General features: G+C 33.2%; 1 protein-coding gene across 1 annotated transcript in view; it reads right to left on the bottom strand.

Moving 5' to 3' along the window:
• Positions 1 to 4,482, bottom strand: part of LOC114328625 (uncharacterized) — an 895,031-nt gene extending 890,549 nt beyond the window's left edge. Inside the window, exon 1 of the mRNA XM_050655804.1 lies at positions 4,298 to 4,482. The gene's annotated coding sequence lies outside the window, so the exon portion shown is untranslated. The remainder of the gene's footprint in view (positions 1 to 4,297) is intronic.
• Positions 4,483 to 15,886: the final 11,404 nt, after the last annotated feature.

Raw genomic sequence — 15,886 nt, 5'->3', positions numbered from 1 at the left:
ATACAGTGTCCAAAAAAATATTTTAAATTAAATTATTTGACAAAAAAAGAAGAATGTATGTAATTTATTTAGTTCAAAATACATTAGGTCTGGATCCTGCGTATGAAAAAAAGTTGATTAATAGCAAGCTGAAAATTTGTTAATAGCTTAAGGGTGTCTAGTCGGACAAACTTTGATATATGGTAACACTGAAACAGGGGAAGCTTTAATTGTGGAACAGGTTAAAAATTTGGAACGGTCACACCACGAAAACGGCACATTTATTTTGTCCGACAGAACAGACTTAAACTCTCCGAACAGAGATTAAACTCTCATGCAAAAATCAGACTTCTGTTTATTACCTGTCATAATTCCTGTCATTTGACATATTCTACATGTTCCACTCATTAAAACGCCCATTTGGTGATAAATAGCAATCTAATTTTTGCATGAGAGTTTAATCTCTGTTCGAAGAGTTTAAGACTGTTCTGTCGGACAAAATACATGTGCCGTTTTCGTGGTCTGACCGTTCCAAATATTTAACCTGTTCCACAATTAAAGCTTCCCCTGTTTCAGTGTTACCATATATCAAAGTTTGTCCGACTAGACACCCTTAAGCTATTAACAAATTTTCAGCTTGCTATTAATCAACTTTTTTTTCATACGCGGGATCCAGACCTACATTCTACTGCTGTCAGCAATTAGAAAAAAAATATTTATATCACAAATAAACATTGCTTTCCGCTTAAATTAAATGTTCAAACTTCCAAGAGACAGTTGGCTGGAGGGAGCTGGCTTGAACAAGCAATGTTTATTTGTGAAATAAACATATTTTTCTGTTTGTCGGGCAACAATAAAATGCATTTTTAATTAAATAATTTACATACATTCCTCTTTTTTGTCAAATGATTAAACTAAATTTTTTTTTGGACTCGCTGTAAAAATAATTATGTAAATGTTTATACTACGGAATAGAGAATTGAATGACCTTTCAAATGAGCTAACACACGACTCCTATTCACATTTAAAAAAATCATCGATTACGTCATCACGCCCAGATGGATGACGTCACTAGTATGACATATACGCCAAAATATCATAATTTAAAAATAAAATCGATCTGTTTCGGGATTTTTCTGTCACCGGTTTACGAAATAACGAATTTATTCCTTTCATTAATTTGCACCATACTGTATATTTAATTTATAAAAATATATACATCGATACAACGAAGTAGGTTGTTTGTTTTTCGGTCATTTGCTTAGATGCACTTGTCCCATCCTTCAAGCGCTCTTCTCTTATTATGCTTCCCATATTTAAATGTTAAATAATTAATCGATTATGTGTAGCAATATTTTACTACGTTTATTCTACTTAGCCAGTCAAATAATACTCGTTAAAATATGATTATGACTTTATGACTACTATAAATATTATGACTAATATGACTAATATGACTAATAACATGACTTTCTTCACACTTTTCGGTGTAACTGCATCGGATGACCGTCCAGTACGTGGTTCATCTAAGGTAGATATACGGCTACTACGAAAGGCATCTACAAAATTCAGGGAACCAAAATTGGACAGTGGAGAATGAAGGAATATTAGTCTGAATGAGTCTTAGTTCCTTACTATTTATTCAGATTTTCTTTTTTTCCATCACCGTTTTATTTCTTAAGTTTAATTAGAGATCAAAAATAAGTCAATTCTATGCAGCTGTCAAAAATATATAATGGCAGCATTGCATTAAATTGGACATGTATGCTTCTTTTTATGAGCATTTTTCAGTGCGTCACAAACGATAGAAAAAAAGGTAAGTCCGTCATAATATACATTTTAGTGACATGACATTTTGGTTAAATCTGACAGTTGTCAAATTTTATTTGCAATTTGGCATAAAAACAAATCAATTCTGTTTATTGCATTTATAGAATGGTATTTTCTTTTATTTGTATAGTCTTATAAATTGTACAGATTATATTCGTAGATATATTATATAATTCGAAAATAATTTTTATTTCGATAAAAGCGCCATCTATTGACAACTAGAATAAATGTTATAAATGTCACCGACGAAATGTAATCACCGACGTGCGTTTTTTTTCGTCACATGCAATTTAACGCGTTAGAAAGAAATCGAAAAACTGTGTCGCACTGAAAGATCCTCATGAGAAAAAGATTAGGATGTAGGATGATTAGGAAGTCCGCGATTACGTCACGAGAGTACAGTAATTTGAATCGTAATAGGATTAATCGGTATTTTTATGTCTTTGATGTATGGAAGATAGTAAAGATAGTTAAATAAAGATGTTTAGTGGATTATAATACCTAATTATGGAAAATTGTTGATATTTGGGTGGTTTGCTACTTAAAATTAATCAGGATCGATTCTTCACATTTATCCAAGGGTTAAGCAAGATTTACGGAAACCTACGACTTCAGTATCCATTCTACACTGAAAATTTGTCACTTATACTGAATTTACATCAATTCTGGATAACCTACATATTGACGCTATTGAATATATACCGGCGCGCCGTTAGAGTTCAGCTAGGATTATGTGAATTAGAATTACTTTAGAGAATTTTAGAATTACTAAAGAACCAAAAAATACGTGTTTAATATTTTTAAGAACCTATCGAATAACATAAAACACGACCATCCACTCCACCCCCTGGAGGTGGGGTGTGGAGTAACTTTAAAATCTTAAATAGGAGCCCCCATTTTTTATTGCAGATTTGGATTCTTTACGTAAAAATAAGTAACTTTTATTGGAGACATCTTTTCGAAGTATAGATAGATGGCGCTATAATCGGAAAAACACTATTTATTAACGCTATCTATCAACAATTTTAAAAATGTTTCGAATAAATGTTACTTATTTTTTATGAGGAATCCAAATCTGCAATAAAATATGGGGATTAATATTTAAGATTTTAAAGTTACCCCCCCCCCCACCCACCTCAAGGGGGTGGATTGGAGGGTAGTGTTTGATGTTATTCGATAGGTTCTTGAAAAATATTAAATACTACACACGTATTTTTTGGTCTTTCATTTGTAAGTGTATTTCTCCAGATATTAGACCGTTTCTATAATTTGCCTATTATGGCTATGGTATCACGAAAACTAGTTTTTCCGATTATAGCGCCACCTATCCAAAATTCGAAAAAATGTCTCAAATAAAAGTTTCTTATTTTTACGTAAGCAATCCAAATCTGTAATAACAAATGGGGGTTTCTATTTAAGATTTTAAAGTTACCCCCACCTCACATTCAGGGGGTGCAGTGGGAGGTCATCTTTAGTGTCATTCGATGGATTTTTGAAAAATATTAAACACGTATTTTTCAGTTTTTCGATTAAATTTTCATTTCGCGAATTATTCGATCGTCCCAGGCGACGAGCTCCTCCCTCGGCACCAGGTACCTCGGACACCATCACCGTCATGAAATTTGTGTTCAGTTACCTCCAAAACCCACAAATATAAAAATTGAACTCATTTCCGTCAATATTTCCTGAGTTCTAAATTTTTCATTTTCCATCTCTTCGAGATGCACTTTGAAAATGCATTTTCTCATGCACAAATTTCTTTGCCGGAGATCAATTTAGTTTACAAAATTGAGCGTTAAAATGTTAAGTTTTATCTACTTTGTTTTATGAGATGGAAAGCTACAATTTAAGATATAACAAATAAAGAAGTTAGACTCATTTGAGATGTGGGTGCTACAGACGAATCCTCAAAATAGGGTAGATGCAAAGAGTTACTAATGCCGTTACATAAAACTTATCTAGAATGTCATAATTTTATACTTACATCGTGACATTAAAAAGAGAGTTATATATAGTTCATTAATCACCCAGTAGGTACCTAAGTCATAAGCCATGGATCTAACGTCCGCAGCCATATAAAAAACAATAACAAATAGGTAAGTATATATGTATATATAAAGAAATAGTAGCATCAAAGTTACCGGTATACTAATTAATTGTGAAATTAATAGACATTTGTGAAACGCGACCCCATACTAACAAAAAATTATAACCAATAAATTACACAATATAAACATATTTTGTTACTTTAGTATACTTTTAAAAAATTAAAATGTAGACATTTATGGTTTCAAACTAATTTTTTATTTATGTTGATTTAAATATATATGAATATTAATTTTACACTACATACTAGGTACTAAAGGACTAAAATTCGGATTAATTTACTACTTTTCATAATAATAAATAATATGACGAATCATTCTAAATATTTAAGTAATAATTTATATGCGAACTCTTTATTACGAAATTTAAATAAATAACTTACATATTTAAAGAAATATCCATATTAAAATTCGTAGAATATTGTCAACACTTGAAAATGATTCACTTTATTTTATTGGAACTTAAACTTATCAATTATTTAATTTAAACGTTCACTAAATGTTTATTTCGATACTTTTTTCGTTGTATTTAATATTTACATTCAACACAACTGTACCCATGCTCATATGGAATGCGCCATTTTCAGTATTATCCCAAAAAATCAATAAAATAACCTATTTTCCTAAATAATCCCTTGTTTAAGAAAAATTAAATATCCAGTTAAAACAAACATTTTTGAGGGATTTTATTAATCAGATTTATTCACACTAAAAACGCAATAAAAATAAAAAATTTAAAATAAAAACTTTCCCTTGTGAAAACAGAATTCTCTCTAGACACCCGTGTAAACTTTGAGAGTTCGGTATAGATGGCGCCACCAAGAAAAAATTTAATATTTTTATAGCGGGGCTACATCCTGAATTTAAGTTGCCATAATAGCATTTACAAATTTTCTTTTTCATATTGTTTAATACTAAAATGACTTGAAGTAGTCATTTGTTCACAAAACAGCTTTTATCAATCTATAGTTTATTACTTTTTGAATTATTTCTTGAGCGGGTAGGCACATAGTCTTGGTGCAATGCTATTTAAACGCATTAATTTTTTTCGAATCCTGAGAAAAATAATAATTATTTTTGAAAAATTTAAACGCAGAATGAAATTTTAAATTTAAACATTATTACCGAGGGCCGAAAGTCTCTGAAAACTTCTATAATGTTTATTTTACCAAGTTGCAGGGGTAGGGGTGAAAGAGAAAATTTAGTGTGACTTTAATTTCAAATATTTCATTCAAAGGAAACATTTGGTTTATTTGAAGGGACTTTCGGCCCTTGGTAATAATGTAAGCTTTCATTCTGCGTTTAAATTTTTCAAAAATATTTATTAGTTTTCTCAGGATTCGAAAAAAATGAATGCATCTAAATACCATTGGACCAAGATTTTGCTCATACTCCTTTAAGATTTTATTACTTCCTATATTATTTTGACAGACTTTTTTACAGTAAAATTTCAGTTTTTATTTAATTCATGTATGACTAATACTTAGAGAAGCCAACAGCGCTCATTTTATTATACAGTGGAACCCTGATAAGTCAGCCTCCGATAACCCGGAAGTCCGGCTAACCAGGACCGATTTTCTTCAGATAAAACAAAAATTTTCTCGGTTTGACTGAGTTTTTTTACCAAAAAATGAACAATATTGCATATAACTGTACGTAATTTAGAGGTATTGTCCATATGTATTTCATGTTTTCGCAATTATAATGGAGTTTACCTGTAACTGTAAGTATACCATATTTATGTTATTAATTTTTACCATATTCTCCGGCTAACTCGGATTTTCGATAACCCAGATCGGCCACGGCCCCGATTAATCCGATTTATCGAGGTTCTACTCTATTATAAAATTCTTAAGCGGTGCTTTGGATATTTAAAACTAGTCACAAAAATTAGACTCATAAACAAATTATTTCTATTGACAATCCTAATATGGATGTTTGTTGTGTTCTCCTAAATTTTTTTAACCAGCTTAACTTTGCATTTAACGCTCACACTACTTTGCTTGTAAACCTCAACTACGTATTTACACTGATTCAAACGGTTTAATTCTTCTGAGTCCTCTCACTATTCCATGCTAATTCAGGAGCTTAATTTCCTTCACATTGATATGGTTACGAAATCTATTTTCATACTTCTGTGCTTATACATCTGTAATTATTCCCATACCCAGGTCTCTGCGTTGATCGCTATTTCTTACGTATCAGAGAGCATTGACAATATTCCTTAATATTTTATTCTGGAAAGCTTGAACCATTTTGATGGAGCTGGCATTGGTATATCCCCAGTCCAGAGCTGTACTTACGCTATTACTTATGTCCATACCGGCTTTGGTACCTACTTATTATTGTTTATATATCAAGAGCTTTTTATATATTCTTCTTCCTGTAGTGCCTATCCGTTTCAGATGTTGGCGACCATCATGGCAATCTGTACTTTGTACACTGCTGTTCTAAAAAGATTTGTGGTTGTTGTGTTGAACCACACGTACGTAGATTCTTCAGCCAGGAAGTCCTTCGCCTTCCTGGTCCACGTTTTCCTTCCACTTTACCTTGTAAGATTAGTTACAGCAGTCCATATCTTTCGCTGTTGCTCATGATGTACCAAGGTATTCGATTTAGGCTGCTTTTATTGTGGTTAACAGCTCTTTTTCTTGCATTCTCAGCAAGACATCCTGATTAGTGTTCGATATAAGATACCTTCAGGACTCGACGATAAAGCCACATTTCAAAAGCCTTAATTTTCTTGCAGGTGGCGTCTGTGAGAGTCCACGACTCAACTCCGTACAACAGCAAAGGAAAGATATAGCATCGTAATATCCTGACTTTTATGGGTAATAGCTCGGAATTACATTCTAGATTTATACTCAGATATTTTGCTATATTAGCATTATGGTATAGCAATATCCTTTAATACCATTGGTGAGTTACTTAATTTTTTGTTGGTAATTACCTGTACTTAGGTGTTCATTTGGTATCATTGATTTGATACGCCATTTCTTAGTCCATCCATTAACCTCGTAATGGCTGTTTGGCTTAATTTTCATTATCATCGACAGCTATTTCTCCGCTGTTTCACTTATGTACCTACTCGAGTGTGTTCCTCACATTCGCTAGGTAAATGAAAAATACAGAATTTAATAATGTGGCGAAACCTTTGGATACTGTGCTTCTCGTAAAGGAAAGATATTCTCATAGAGATAATTGTTTAAAGTAACAATCAAACTAACAGCCAGAAACAAACTTGTTAGTCAACAAATGAGGCGCACAGTATTACAGGATATTTGAGTATGGTATGGGAGTATCACAATATGTACTAGATGCATACACATTATGTAGATTTAGCTATAGCTATAAACGACTTACTTTTTCATATACGTTCATTTAAAAAGGTTTTAAATTGCAAAACTGAAAATTATTTACTGTAATTTATTCACAGACAGCTCTGAATTTTTTATAGTTTTAAGTAGGTAGTTATTTTTTTTTTCAAATAATAAGTAGTTAATAATAAGTAGTTGCCTACCACATGGGCGATGTACGCACCTGCCATCTATGTGCCGAAAGCTTTAGTTCGGAGACGTAAAATAAATTCCTCCAGGTATACCCACGCTGATTATAGCTTCTGCTCAACAGAGAGCAAAAGAACAATGTTTTATTAATTTATTCCCGGGTACATTTTAGGCAAGTATAATTTACATGTAAATAAAAAGATTTTTACGACGAAAAATGTATAAAGTTTATACTTTTTCTTAATTTTAAGATTCTATATATCGAGATAAAAATTTAATCAAGTTTTGGTATAAAAAAGACATCAAATGTTTATTTTTAAAAACATAAATTCAAACTTAACTAAGCTTTGCTCCATTATTATGAAAAAATTCCTGATGTAACAAACAAACAGTAACGTACTGATATATCCGTGGGCCCTGGTTACAGTTGGGATGCCCCCGCCCACACTCATTATATATCAAAAGTTTTTAATAAACATTAAATATAATTCATCATTTACTTATAAAAACTCAAACTATGTAATTTAAAACAGTAAATTACTATTAATCCTATCGTTTTTCATACTGACATGACTGATCACTTTACTCCAGCTGTTTTTATAAATAATGAAACTCAAAAATGTTCTACATCTAAATCTCCAGTCATAATTAAAAACATTAATATCGTAAAACTAATAGTCCTGTCGCCAGGGGGGGTACAACGGCCTCCTTAATTCAGATGGACTTACTCAAGTTTTTTTTATATATTTTGACCCGTAGAATACGAATTTTTTGGGTAACAGTTGATCCGGATGTCGATAAGATTGTTATAGACAAAGAACTTGAGGAATTACATAACAGCGATTTCTCGCAAAACAAAACATCTTTTTGTATTTTTTGGGTCATTTTAAGTAAAAAATATTCCTACAAGTTTTTTCGTAGAATGGATAGTTTTCGAGATAACCGCGGTTGAACTTTCAAAAAATCGAAAAATTGCAATTTTTGAACCCGAATAACTTTTGATTAAAAAATAAAGTAGCAATTCTGCTTACTGCATTTGAAAGTTTAAGTCAAATTATATCGGTTTTGATTATTTGCAGTGCTAAAAATTAATTTTTTTATTGGTCAACAAAGCTATAAACACATAGTGTTTCCCGTGCCTAATACATGCGTTTTAACGCATGCTACGTAGAAATTGCCTCGCTTGCACTTGTAGCTACTCTACCTACTCGTTCGATTTTAAATGAGAAATCATTGAAACATCACTCACGCACTAGGTGTTTATAACTTTGTTTAACAATAAAATAATAAATTTGTAGCAATGCAAATAATCAAAACCGATATAATTTGACTTAAACTTTCAAATGCGGTAAGCAGAATTGCTACTTTATTTTTTAATCAAAAGTTATTCGGGTTCAAAAATTGCAATTTTTCGATTTTTTGAAAGTTCAACCGCGGTTATCTCGAAAACCATGCATCCTACGAAAAAACTTGTCAGAACATTTTTTGCCTAGAATGATCCAAAAAATACAAAAAGATGTTTTGTTTTGCGAGAAATCACTGTTATGTAATTCCTCAAGTTCTTTGTCTATAACAATCTTATCGACATCCGGATCAACTGTTACCCAAAAAATTAGTATTCTACGGGTTAAAATATATAAAAAAAAACTTGGGTAAGTCCATCTGAATTAAGGAGGCCGTTGTACCCCCCCTGGCGACAGGACTATAAAACAGCTTTTAAGAAATGAACAAATTCTCAAAGTGCATATTTTGTTATGTATAATACATTTATAAATAAGTTAGATAATTACATACAAACCCCAAGAGAGATAAAAAGCTCAAATAAAAAAAAATAGCAAAAATATAATCTTGGATAACGGTGGGGCTGATATATTTAATGAAACGACGAAATTTTCTTAAAAAGGAATTAACAAAGAAATTTTCGCCAACATTTAAGGGAAATAGGCGCAAATTTCTGTTCCAATGCATTTTAAATGCATTAATTTTTTTTCGAATCCTGAGAAAGCTAATAAGTATTTTTAAAAGATTTAAACGCAGAATAAAATATTAGGTTATTGCCGAGGGCCCAAAGTCCCCGAAAACTTATTTAATGTTTATTTGATCAGTTACAGGGGTGAAAAAAAAGAGAAAATTTAGTGTGATTTTTAATTTCAAATGTTTCATTCAAAAGAATTTTTTTATTTATTCTAAGGGACTTTCGGCCCTCGGTAATAATGTAGTGGGTCATTCTGCGTTAAAATTTTTCAAATATATTAACTAGTTTTTTCTGGATTTCGAAAAAAAAAGGACACACACGTTCACATTTGTGCGTCAAAGGGACGTACGAGAACATTTCTCCAATGTTCCGTTTCTTCTAAATACTTTTTTTTCATACTACTTCTCTTGACTAACGTACCAATTGAGGAAATATGCTCAGCAGATCGCTCATGTTGAATAACTGTTCTATTGATATTTTTCCAGTCATTATACCCATCGGAAGTCCCCAGATGGAATGACAGTAAATATGATAGATCATGTTATTGTATACTCGAGACACCAATCGAATATAATAAACGTCCGCACCAGAAGAGGGGCAAATGCGGATTCTGATCACTACCTGGTCGAAAGTAGAGTAAGGGCTAGAATTTCAAACATCAAAAAGGAAAGAGGCTCTAAACATGAACGATACAAGGTAGAAGGACTCAAAGAAACAAACAAAAATAAAGAGTATAAAGAAAAGATAAGCATCAAACTAGAAAACAGACCAAAACATGAAAACCCAAATAAGGAGTGGGAAGAGTGCAGAGAAATCATAAAAGAGACAGCTAAAGAAGTGTTAGGCATATAAGGTAAAGAAAGAAGAACAAGAACGAATGACTGGTTTGACGAAGAATGTCAGATTATAACAGACAGAAAAAACAGAGCATATTTACTGATGCAACAGGGGCACAGAACCCGACAAGCAGAGGAAGAATATAAACAACTACGCAGAGAAGAAAAGAAAACTCACCGAAGAAAAAAGAGAGAATATATGAACAAAGAACTTCAGGAACTGCAAGAACTAAGTAGATCGACAGAGACAAGAAAATTTTATCAGAAACTGAACAAAAGCAGAAAAGACTTCAAACCGAGAACGACGATGTGTAGAGATAAGGAAGGTAATATATTGACAGAACAGCAAGAGATACTAAGAAGATGGACAGAACATTTTACGGAAAAGCTTGAAGGAGATGGGAGTGAGACGAACCCTGATATACCATTAAACCAAGCAGACAACAGAGAAAAGAGTCCACCAACAATAGCCGAGATTAGAACAGCAGTAGACAAATTAAAGAACAATAAATCACCGGGATCGGATCAAGTAGCATCGGAATTACTGAAGGAAGGAGGAGACGCACTACAGAAAACAATACATGTATTGATAACAAAGATATGGTCAAATAAACAGCTACCAGCGGAGTGGAATAGTGGTATTATTGTACCATTACATAAAAAAGGGAATCAGTTAGAATGTGGAAACTACCGTGGAATCACGCTGCTGAATGCAGCATACAAAATAATGTCCAACGTCATTTATGAAAGACTTAGACCACACGCTGAAAAAATAGTTGGCAGGTACCAAAGTGGCTTCTGTAGACAGAAGTCAACAATAGACCAGATATTTGTTCTGCGACAGATCCTTGAAAAAACAAGTGAACATAACATCGACACACATCATCTCTTCATAGACTTCGAAAGCGCATATGACAATATAAACCGAGAATTCTTAATAAAAGCAATGAAAGAATTTAATATACCAACACAACTAATAGAACTGATAAAAGAATCTCTAAAAGTAGAAAGTAAAATCCGGATACAAAACGAACTAACGGAAACAATAGATGTGAAAAAGGGGCTACGCCAGGGAGACGCTCTATCATGCATCTTGTTTAACATTGTACTCGAGAAAATAATGAGGGACACAACAGTCAATACTCGAGGAACAATAATTAATAAAAGCGTGCAAATACTAGCATTTGCAGATGATGTTGACATAATCGCAAGATCAAGAAGAGAAATGATAGAGGCATTCAATCAAATAGAACGAGCTGCACAAAATAGTGGCCTGAAAATCAACCAGAACAAAACAAAATATATGCAGGTAAGTAAAAACACAGAAATAAGGCAGCCACAAAATATAACAATAGGAGAATACAACATTGAGGGGGTAAAAAACTTTACATACTTGGGATCCCTAGTCACATCTGATAATAACGTAGCAGAGGAAGTGAAGAGGCGAATATTTATTGCCAATAAAAGTTATCATGGCTTAATTCGGCAACTAAGATCAGACAACGTCGCAAGGAAAACAAAATGCCAAATATACAAAACCCTAATAAGACCGGTACTCACATACGGCTCAGAAACCTGGACACTCACTAAAAGAGAGGAAACATTACTAGCCACCTTTGAAAGAAAAATCTTGCGACACATATATAAGGGCACAAAAGAAAATGGAATTTGGCGAAGAAGGTACAACTTTGAACTATACGAAATATACCAGGATCCAGATATCATAACATTCATTAAAATAGGACGGCTGCGTTGGATGGGACATGTAGAAAGAATGGAAGAAGGCGAAATACCAAACAAAATATTCAAACAGATGCCAGTAGGAAAAAGAACAAGAGAAAGACCGAAGCTGAGATATTTAGAACAAATAGAAAATGATATAAAAACCTTAAAAATAAAAAACTGGAGAAAAAAAGCACGAAACAGATCAGAGTGGAGAAGAATCCTGGAACAGGCCAAGACCCAGAAAGGGCTGTCGAGCCAATGATGATGATGATGATACCCATCGGAAGTTAGAATTTCGTATAAAACAGTTTACAAACGTAACAAAAAACACGGCTACATTTAGGACTGTACACTAACCACTCGCGAAGAATTTTCTCCCCATTAACTTTCGTTTTATAAAAAATCACACTTTGCAAATGTCTGGTTTTATTATATAATTGTGTAAGGACACACACGTTCACATTTGTGCGTCAAAGGGACGTACGAGAACATTTCTCCAATGTTCCGTTTCTTCTAAATACTTTGTTTCATACTACTTCTCTTGACTAACGTACCAATTGAGGAAATATGCTCAGCAGATCGCTCATGTTGAATAACTGTCCTATTGATATTTTTCCAGTCATTATACCCATCGGAAGTTAGAATTTCGTATAAAACAGTTTACAAACGTAACAATAAATACGGCTACATTTAGGACTGTACACTAACCACTCGCGAAGAATTTTCTCCCCATTAGCTTTCGTTTTATAAAAAATCACACTTTGCAAATGTCTGGTTTTATTATATAATTGTGTAACATAGTCACCAATTTTATCAATATTTTGATTCGGTTGATTTTTATAAAACATTGTTGAACTTCAAGATTTAAATGTTTTGGCCAATTTCCTATACATCTATGAAAAGAGTTACTTACATTGTTGTTTTCTATAGTAGATGACGGAGATGTACTTGTACCAGGTGAAGTCGCTTGAAAATCAACAGTCGAGTCATCATTTTCTTTGATTGCAACTCGCCCTTCATCACATAATTTATTTTCACTATCACTTTCACTAGTCACAGTCACCATAAATTGATCAGCAACAGGATGGTAGGACGAACTTCCTTTTTGCGTACTGTTGTGGGATGTAAAATATGACAATAGTGCATCTTTTTGTGCATGCTTCTTGTTCTCTTAATTTTTGCTGTTTTCGTTTTTCACTGCCACTTAAATATTTGTAACTCATGATAATAACGAGACGACTACTTAGTAAAGAAAAATAAGTTTTTTATGAAATTTAATAAAACTATATATATCAATCGGTTTTAAAACGTCTTGCGACGTTGTCCAATGCCTAATTTCCATGACACTCTATCATCCCATTGGCCCTCTCTAAGATCTCTTGCGCTCATCGCCTTCGTTATTCCCTCTCTCCAAGATTTCTTGGGTCTTCCTCTCTTTCTGCGGTTTGGTGGTACCCATTGCATAATTATTTTAGGGAGTCTTGAGTTATCCATCCTCTGGACGTGTCCGTACCATATCAGCTGTTTTCTTTCTATGTCTGTTGTTAGAGAGCCGTCAACCCCCATTCGCTGTCTTATCTCATCATTACGTATTCTCTCTCTGCGTGACACTCCTACTGATCTTCTAAAAGCGTCCATTTCTACTGCCTCCAGTTTTCTTCTGTTGTTTTCGGTTATCCGCCAAGTTTCTGCTCCGTACAATAGACTGCTTTTAATAAGAGATTCGTAGATATTGTGTTTTCTTCTTTTTCCTATTTCATGACTCCATAGTATGCTGTTTAGACAGCCTATTGTTTTTCTGGATTGTGTTATTCTTCTCTTTATTTCTTCATCATCTGTCCCCGTTGTGTCAAAAACGATTCCTAGATATGTGTAATGGTCGCAGGGCATGATGATTTCATTATTTTCTAATGTGATGTTCGATAGTTCGGTACCTATTGGCAGGTATTTTGTTTTTTCTGTATTAATTTCTAATCCCCACTTTCTCTATTCTTCTTGTAATTTCCTTGCCATGTACTCTAGATCATCTTTATCGTTTGCTATAACAACCTGGTCATCAGCAAACTGCAATGTATATAAGCAAATCTCTCCAAGCCTACGCCCATGCCTCTGCATTTTCGTTTCCACTCTTTCAATGCTTTTGCAACATATATTTTAAATAAGGTCGGTGATACACAACACCCCTGACGTAGACCTTTATTAACCAGGAAGCTTTGCGATAATCTGTTTCCAGTTTTTATTTGTGATGTTGACCCTTCATACAAATTTCTTAAGGCTTTTATTAAGGTGACACTAATATTCGTCTGTCGTAACACGTTCCAGAGTTTGTTTACAGGAACTGTATCGTACGCCTTCTGCAAGTCAATAAACATAAGGTGGGTTTCTTGATTTGTGCTTAATTTTTTTTCTATTAGTTGTTTGAGGCAGAAGATATTATCAGTACAGCTTCTTCCTGTTCGAAAACCGGATTGTTCTTCTTCCTCTTGGTCTTTGTACTCCTTCTCAATGCGGTCTCTAATTATTCGTCCATACAAACGGCTGAATGTACTAGTCACTGATATCCCTCTATAGTTTTCACATTTAAGCTTATCTCCTTTCTTATGGATCGACGAAATATAAGCAATTTTCCACTCGTCTGGTACGGGAGAACCAATTATAAATTGATTTATGCACCAAGTGACGGTTTCAAACAATTTAATAAAACGACTAAATGATTAATGGATACATTAATTGAACTAACTTAAAAGTCACAGGACTGAAAAATAACACGAGCAAGCAATACTTTATCTTTGCAGAAAGCGGCATCAAAATCTAACTAACTATTAAATTTAAAAGTTCATTTTGAATCAATATTATGAAAAAAGGTGACAACACCTATTATTCTGGGTCTAGGACATTTCGCCGTCGCCGTTTCGCCGTCGCCATTTCGCCGTCGAGCCATTTCGCCGTCGCCATTTCGCCTTCGAGCCATTTCGCCGTCGCCATTTCGTTGTTAGCATTCGTACTTATAATTTCGGAATGATCATTACTTGTATATAAGTTTTGAATGGTTTACGAACGATTATAATATCACTGATACAGTAAAAACAATTGAAATTGAAATCCATTTTCTCAATATTGTTTATTTTCGGGAATCTGATAATAGTCATATTTATTCTATTTAATGATGTATTCTGATTATACTTTTGTTTATTGTCCTTAATTTCCTAGAAATAATAGGTTAAAGTTATAATTACAAACAATAGGTGACTATTAAAGGTTGGCAGGTACGTCAGGTACCGTTAACAGATTATTATCTACTTAATGATGTATTCTAATTATACTCTTGTTTATTGTCCTTAATTTCCTATAAATAATAGGTTAAACTTAAAATTACAAACAATAGGTGACTATTAAAGGTTGGCAGGTACATCAGGTACCGTTAACAGATTATTATCTACTTAATGATGTATTCTAATTATACTCTTGTTTATTGTCCTTAATTTTCTAGAAATAATAGGTTAAACTTAAAATTACACACAATAAGTGACTATTAAAGGTTGGCAGGTACAGTACATCAGGTACCATTAACAGATTATGTCCCTTTTCCTCATTTCTCTCTGTTGATTTACTATATAAGCGTAGAATTCATCTGAAGAGTTCAGTCGTATCTTGAAAGTGTTTGCGATAATTACGAACTTAATTATGGACCGACAAATTCTATATACTAGAGGAAAGCCAAAATTTAGCTCAGATGGTTTTATTTATGTTTTTGATGCCCTTAGCAAAAATGACGATGAAATTAGATTTTGGAGATGTGAGAGAAGAAGCATGTGTAAGGCAAGAATTAACACTAAAAAAGGTGAAATAATAAAAAAGGTTAACCTGCACTCTCATAACGCCTCGGCTGTGGATGTAGAGGTTGCCCAAATAGTAACAACCATTAAAAGA

This window comes from Diabrotica virgifera, chromosome 7 (assembly GCF_917563875.1).
Source record: "Diabrotica virgifera virgifera chromosome 7, PGI_DIABVI_V3a".
Lineage (NCBI taxonomy): Eukaryota > Metazoa > Arthropoda > Insecta > Coleoptera > Chrysomelidae > Diabrotica > Diabrotica virgifera.
The sequence above is the reverse complement of the archived record's forward strand: the minus strand, read 5'-3'. Positions and strand labels throughout refer to the sequence as shown.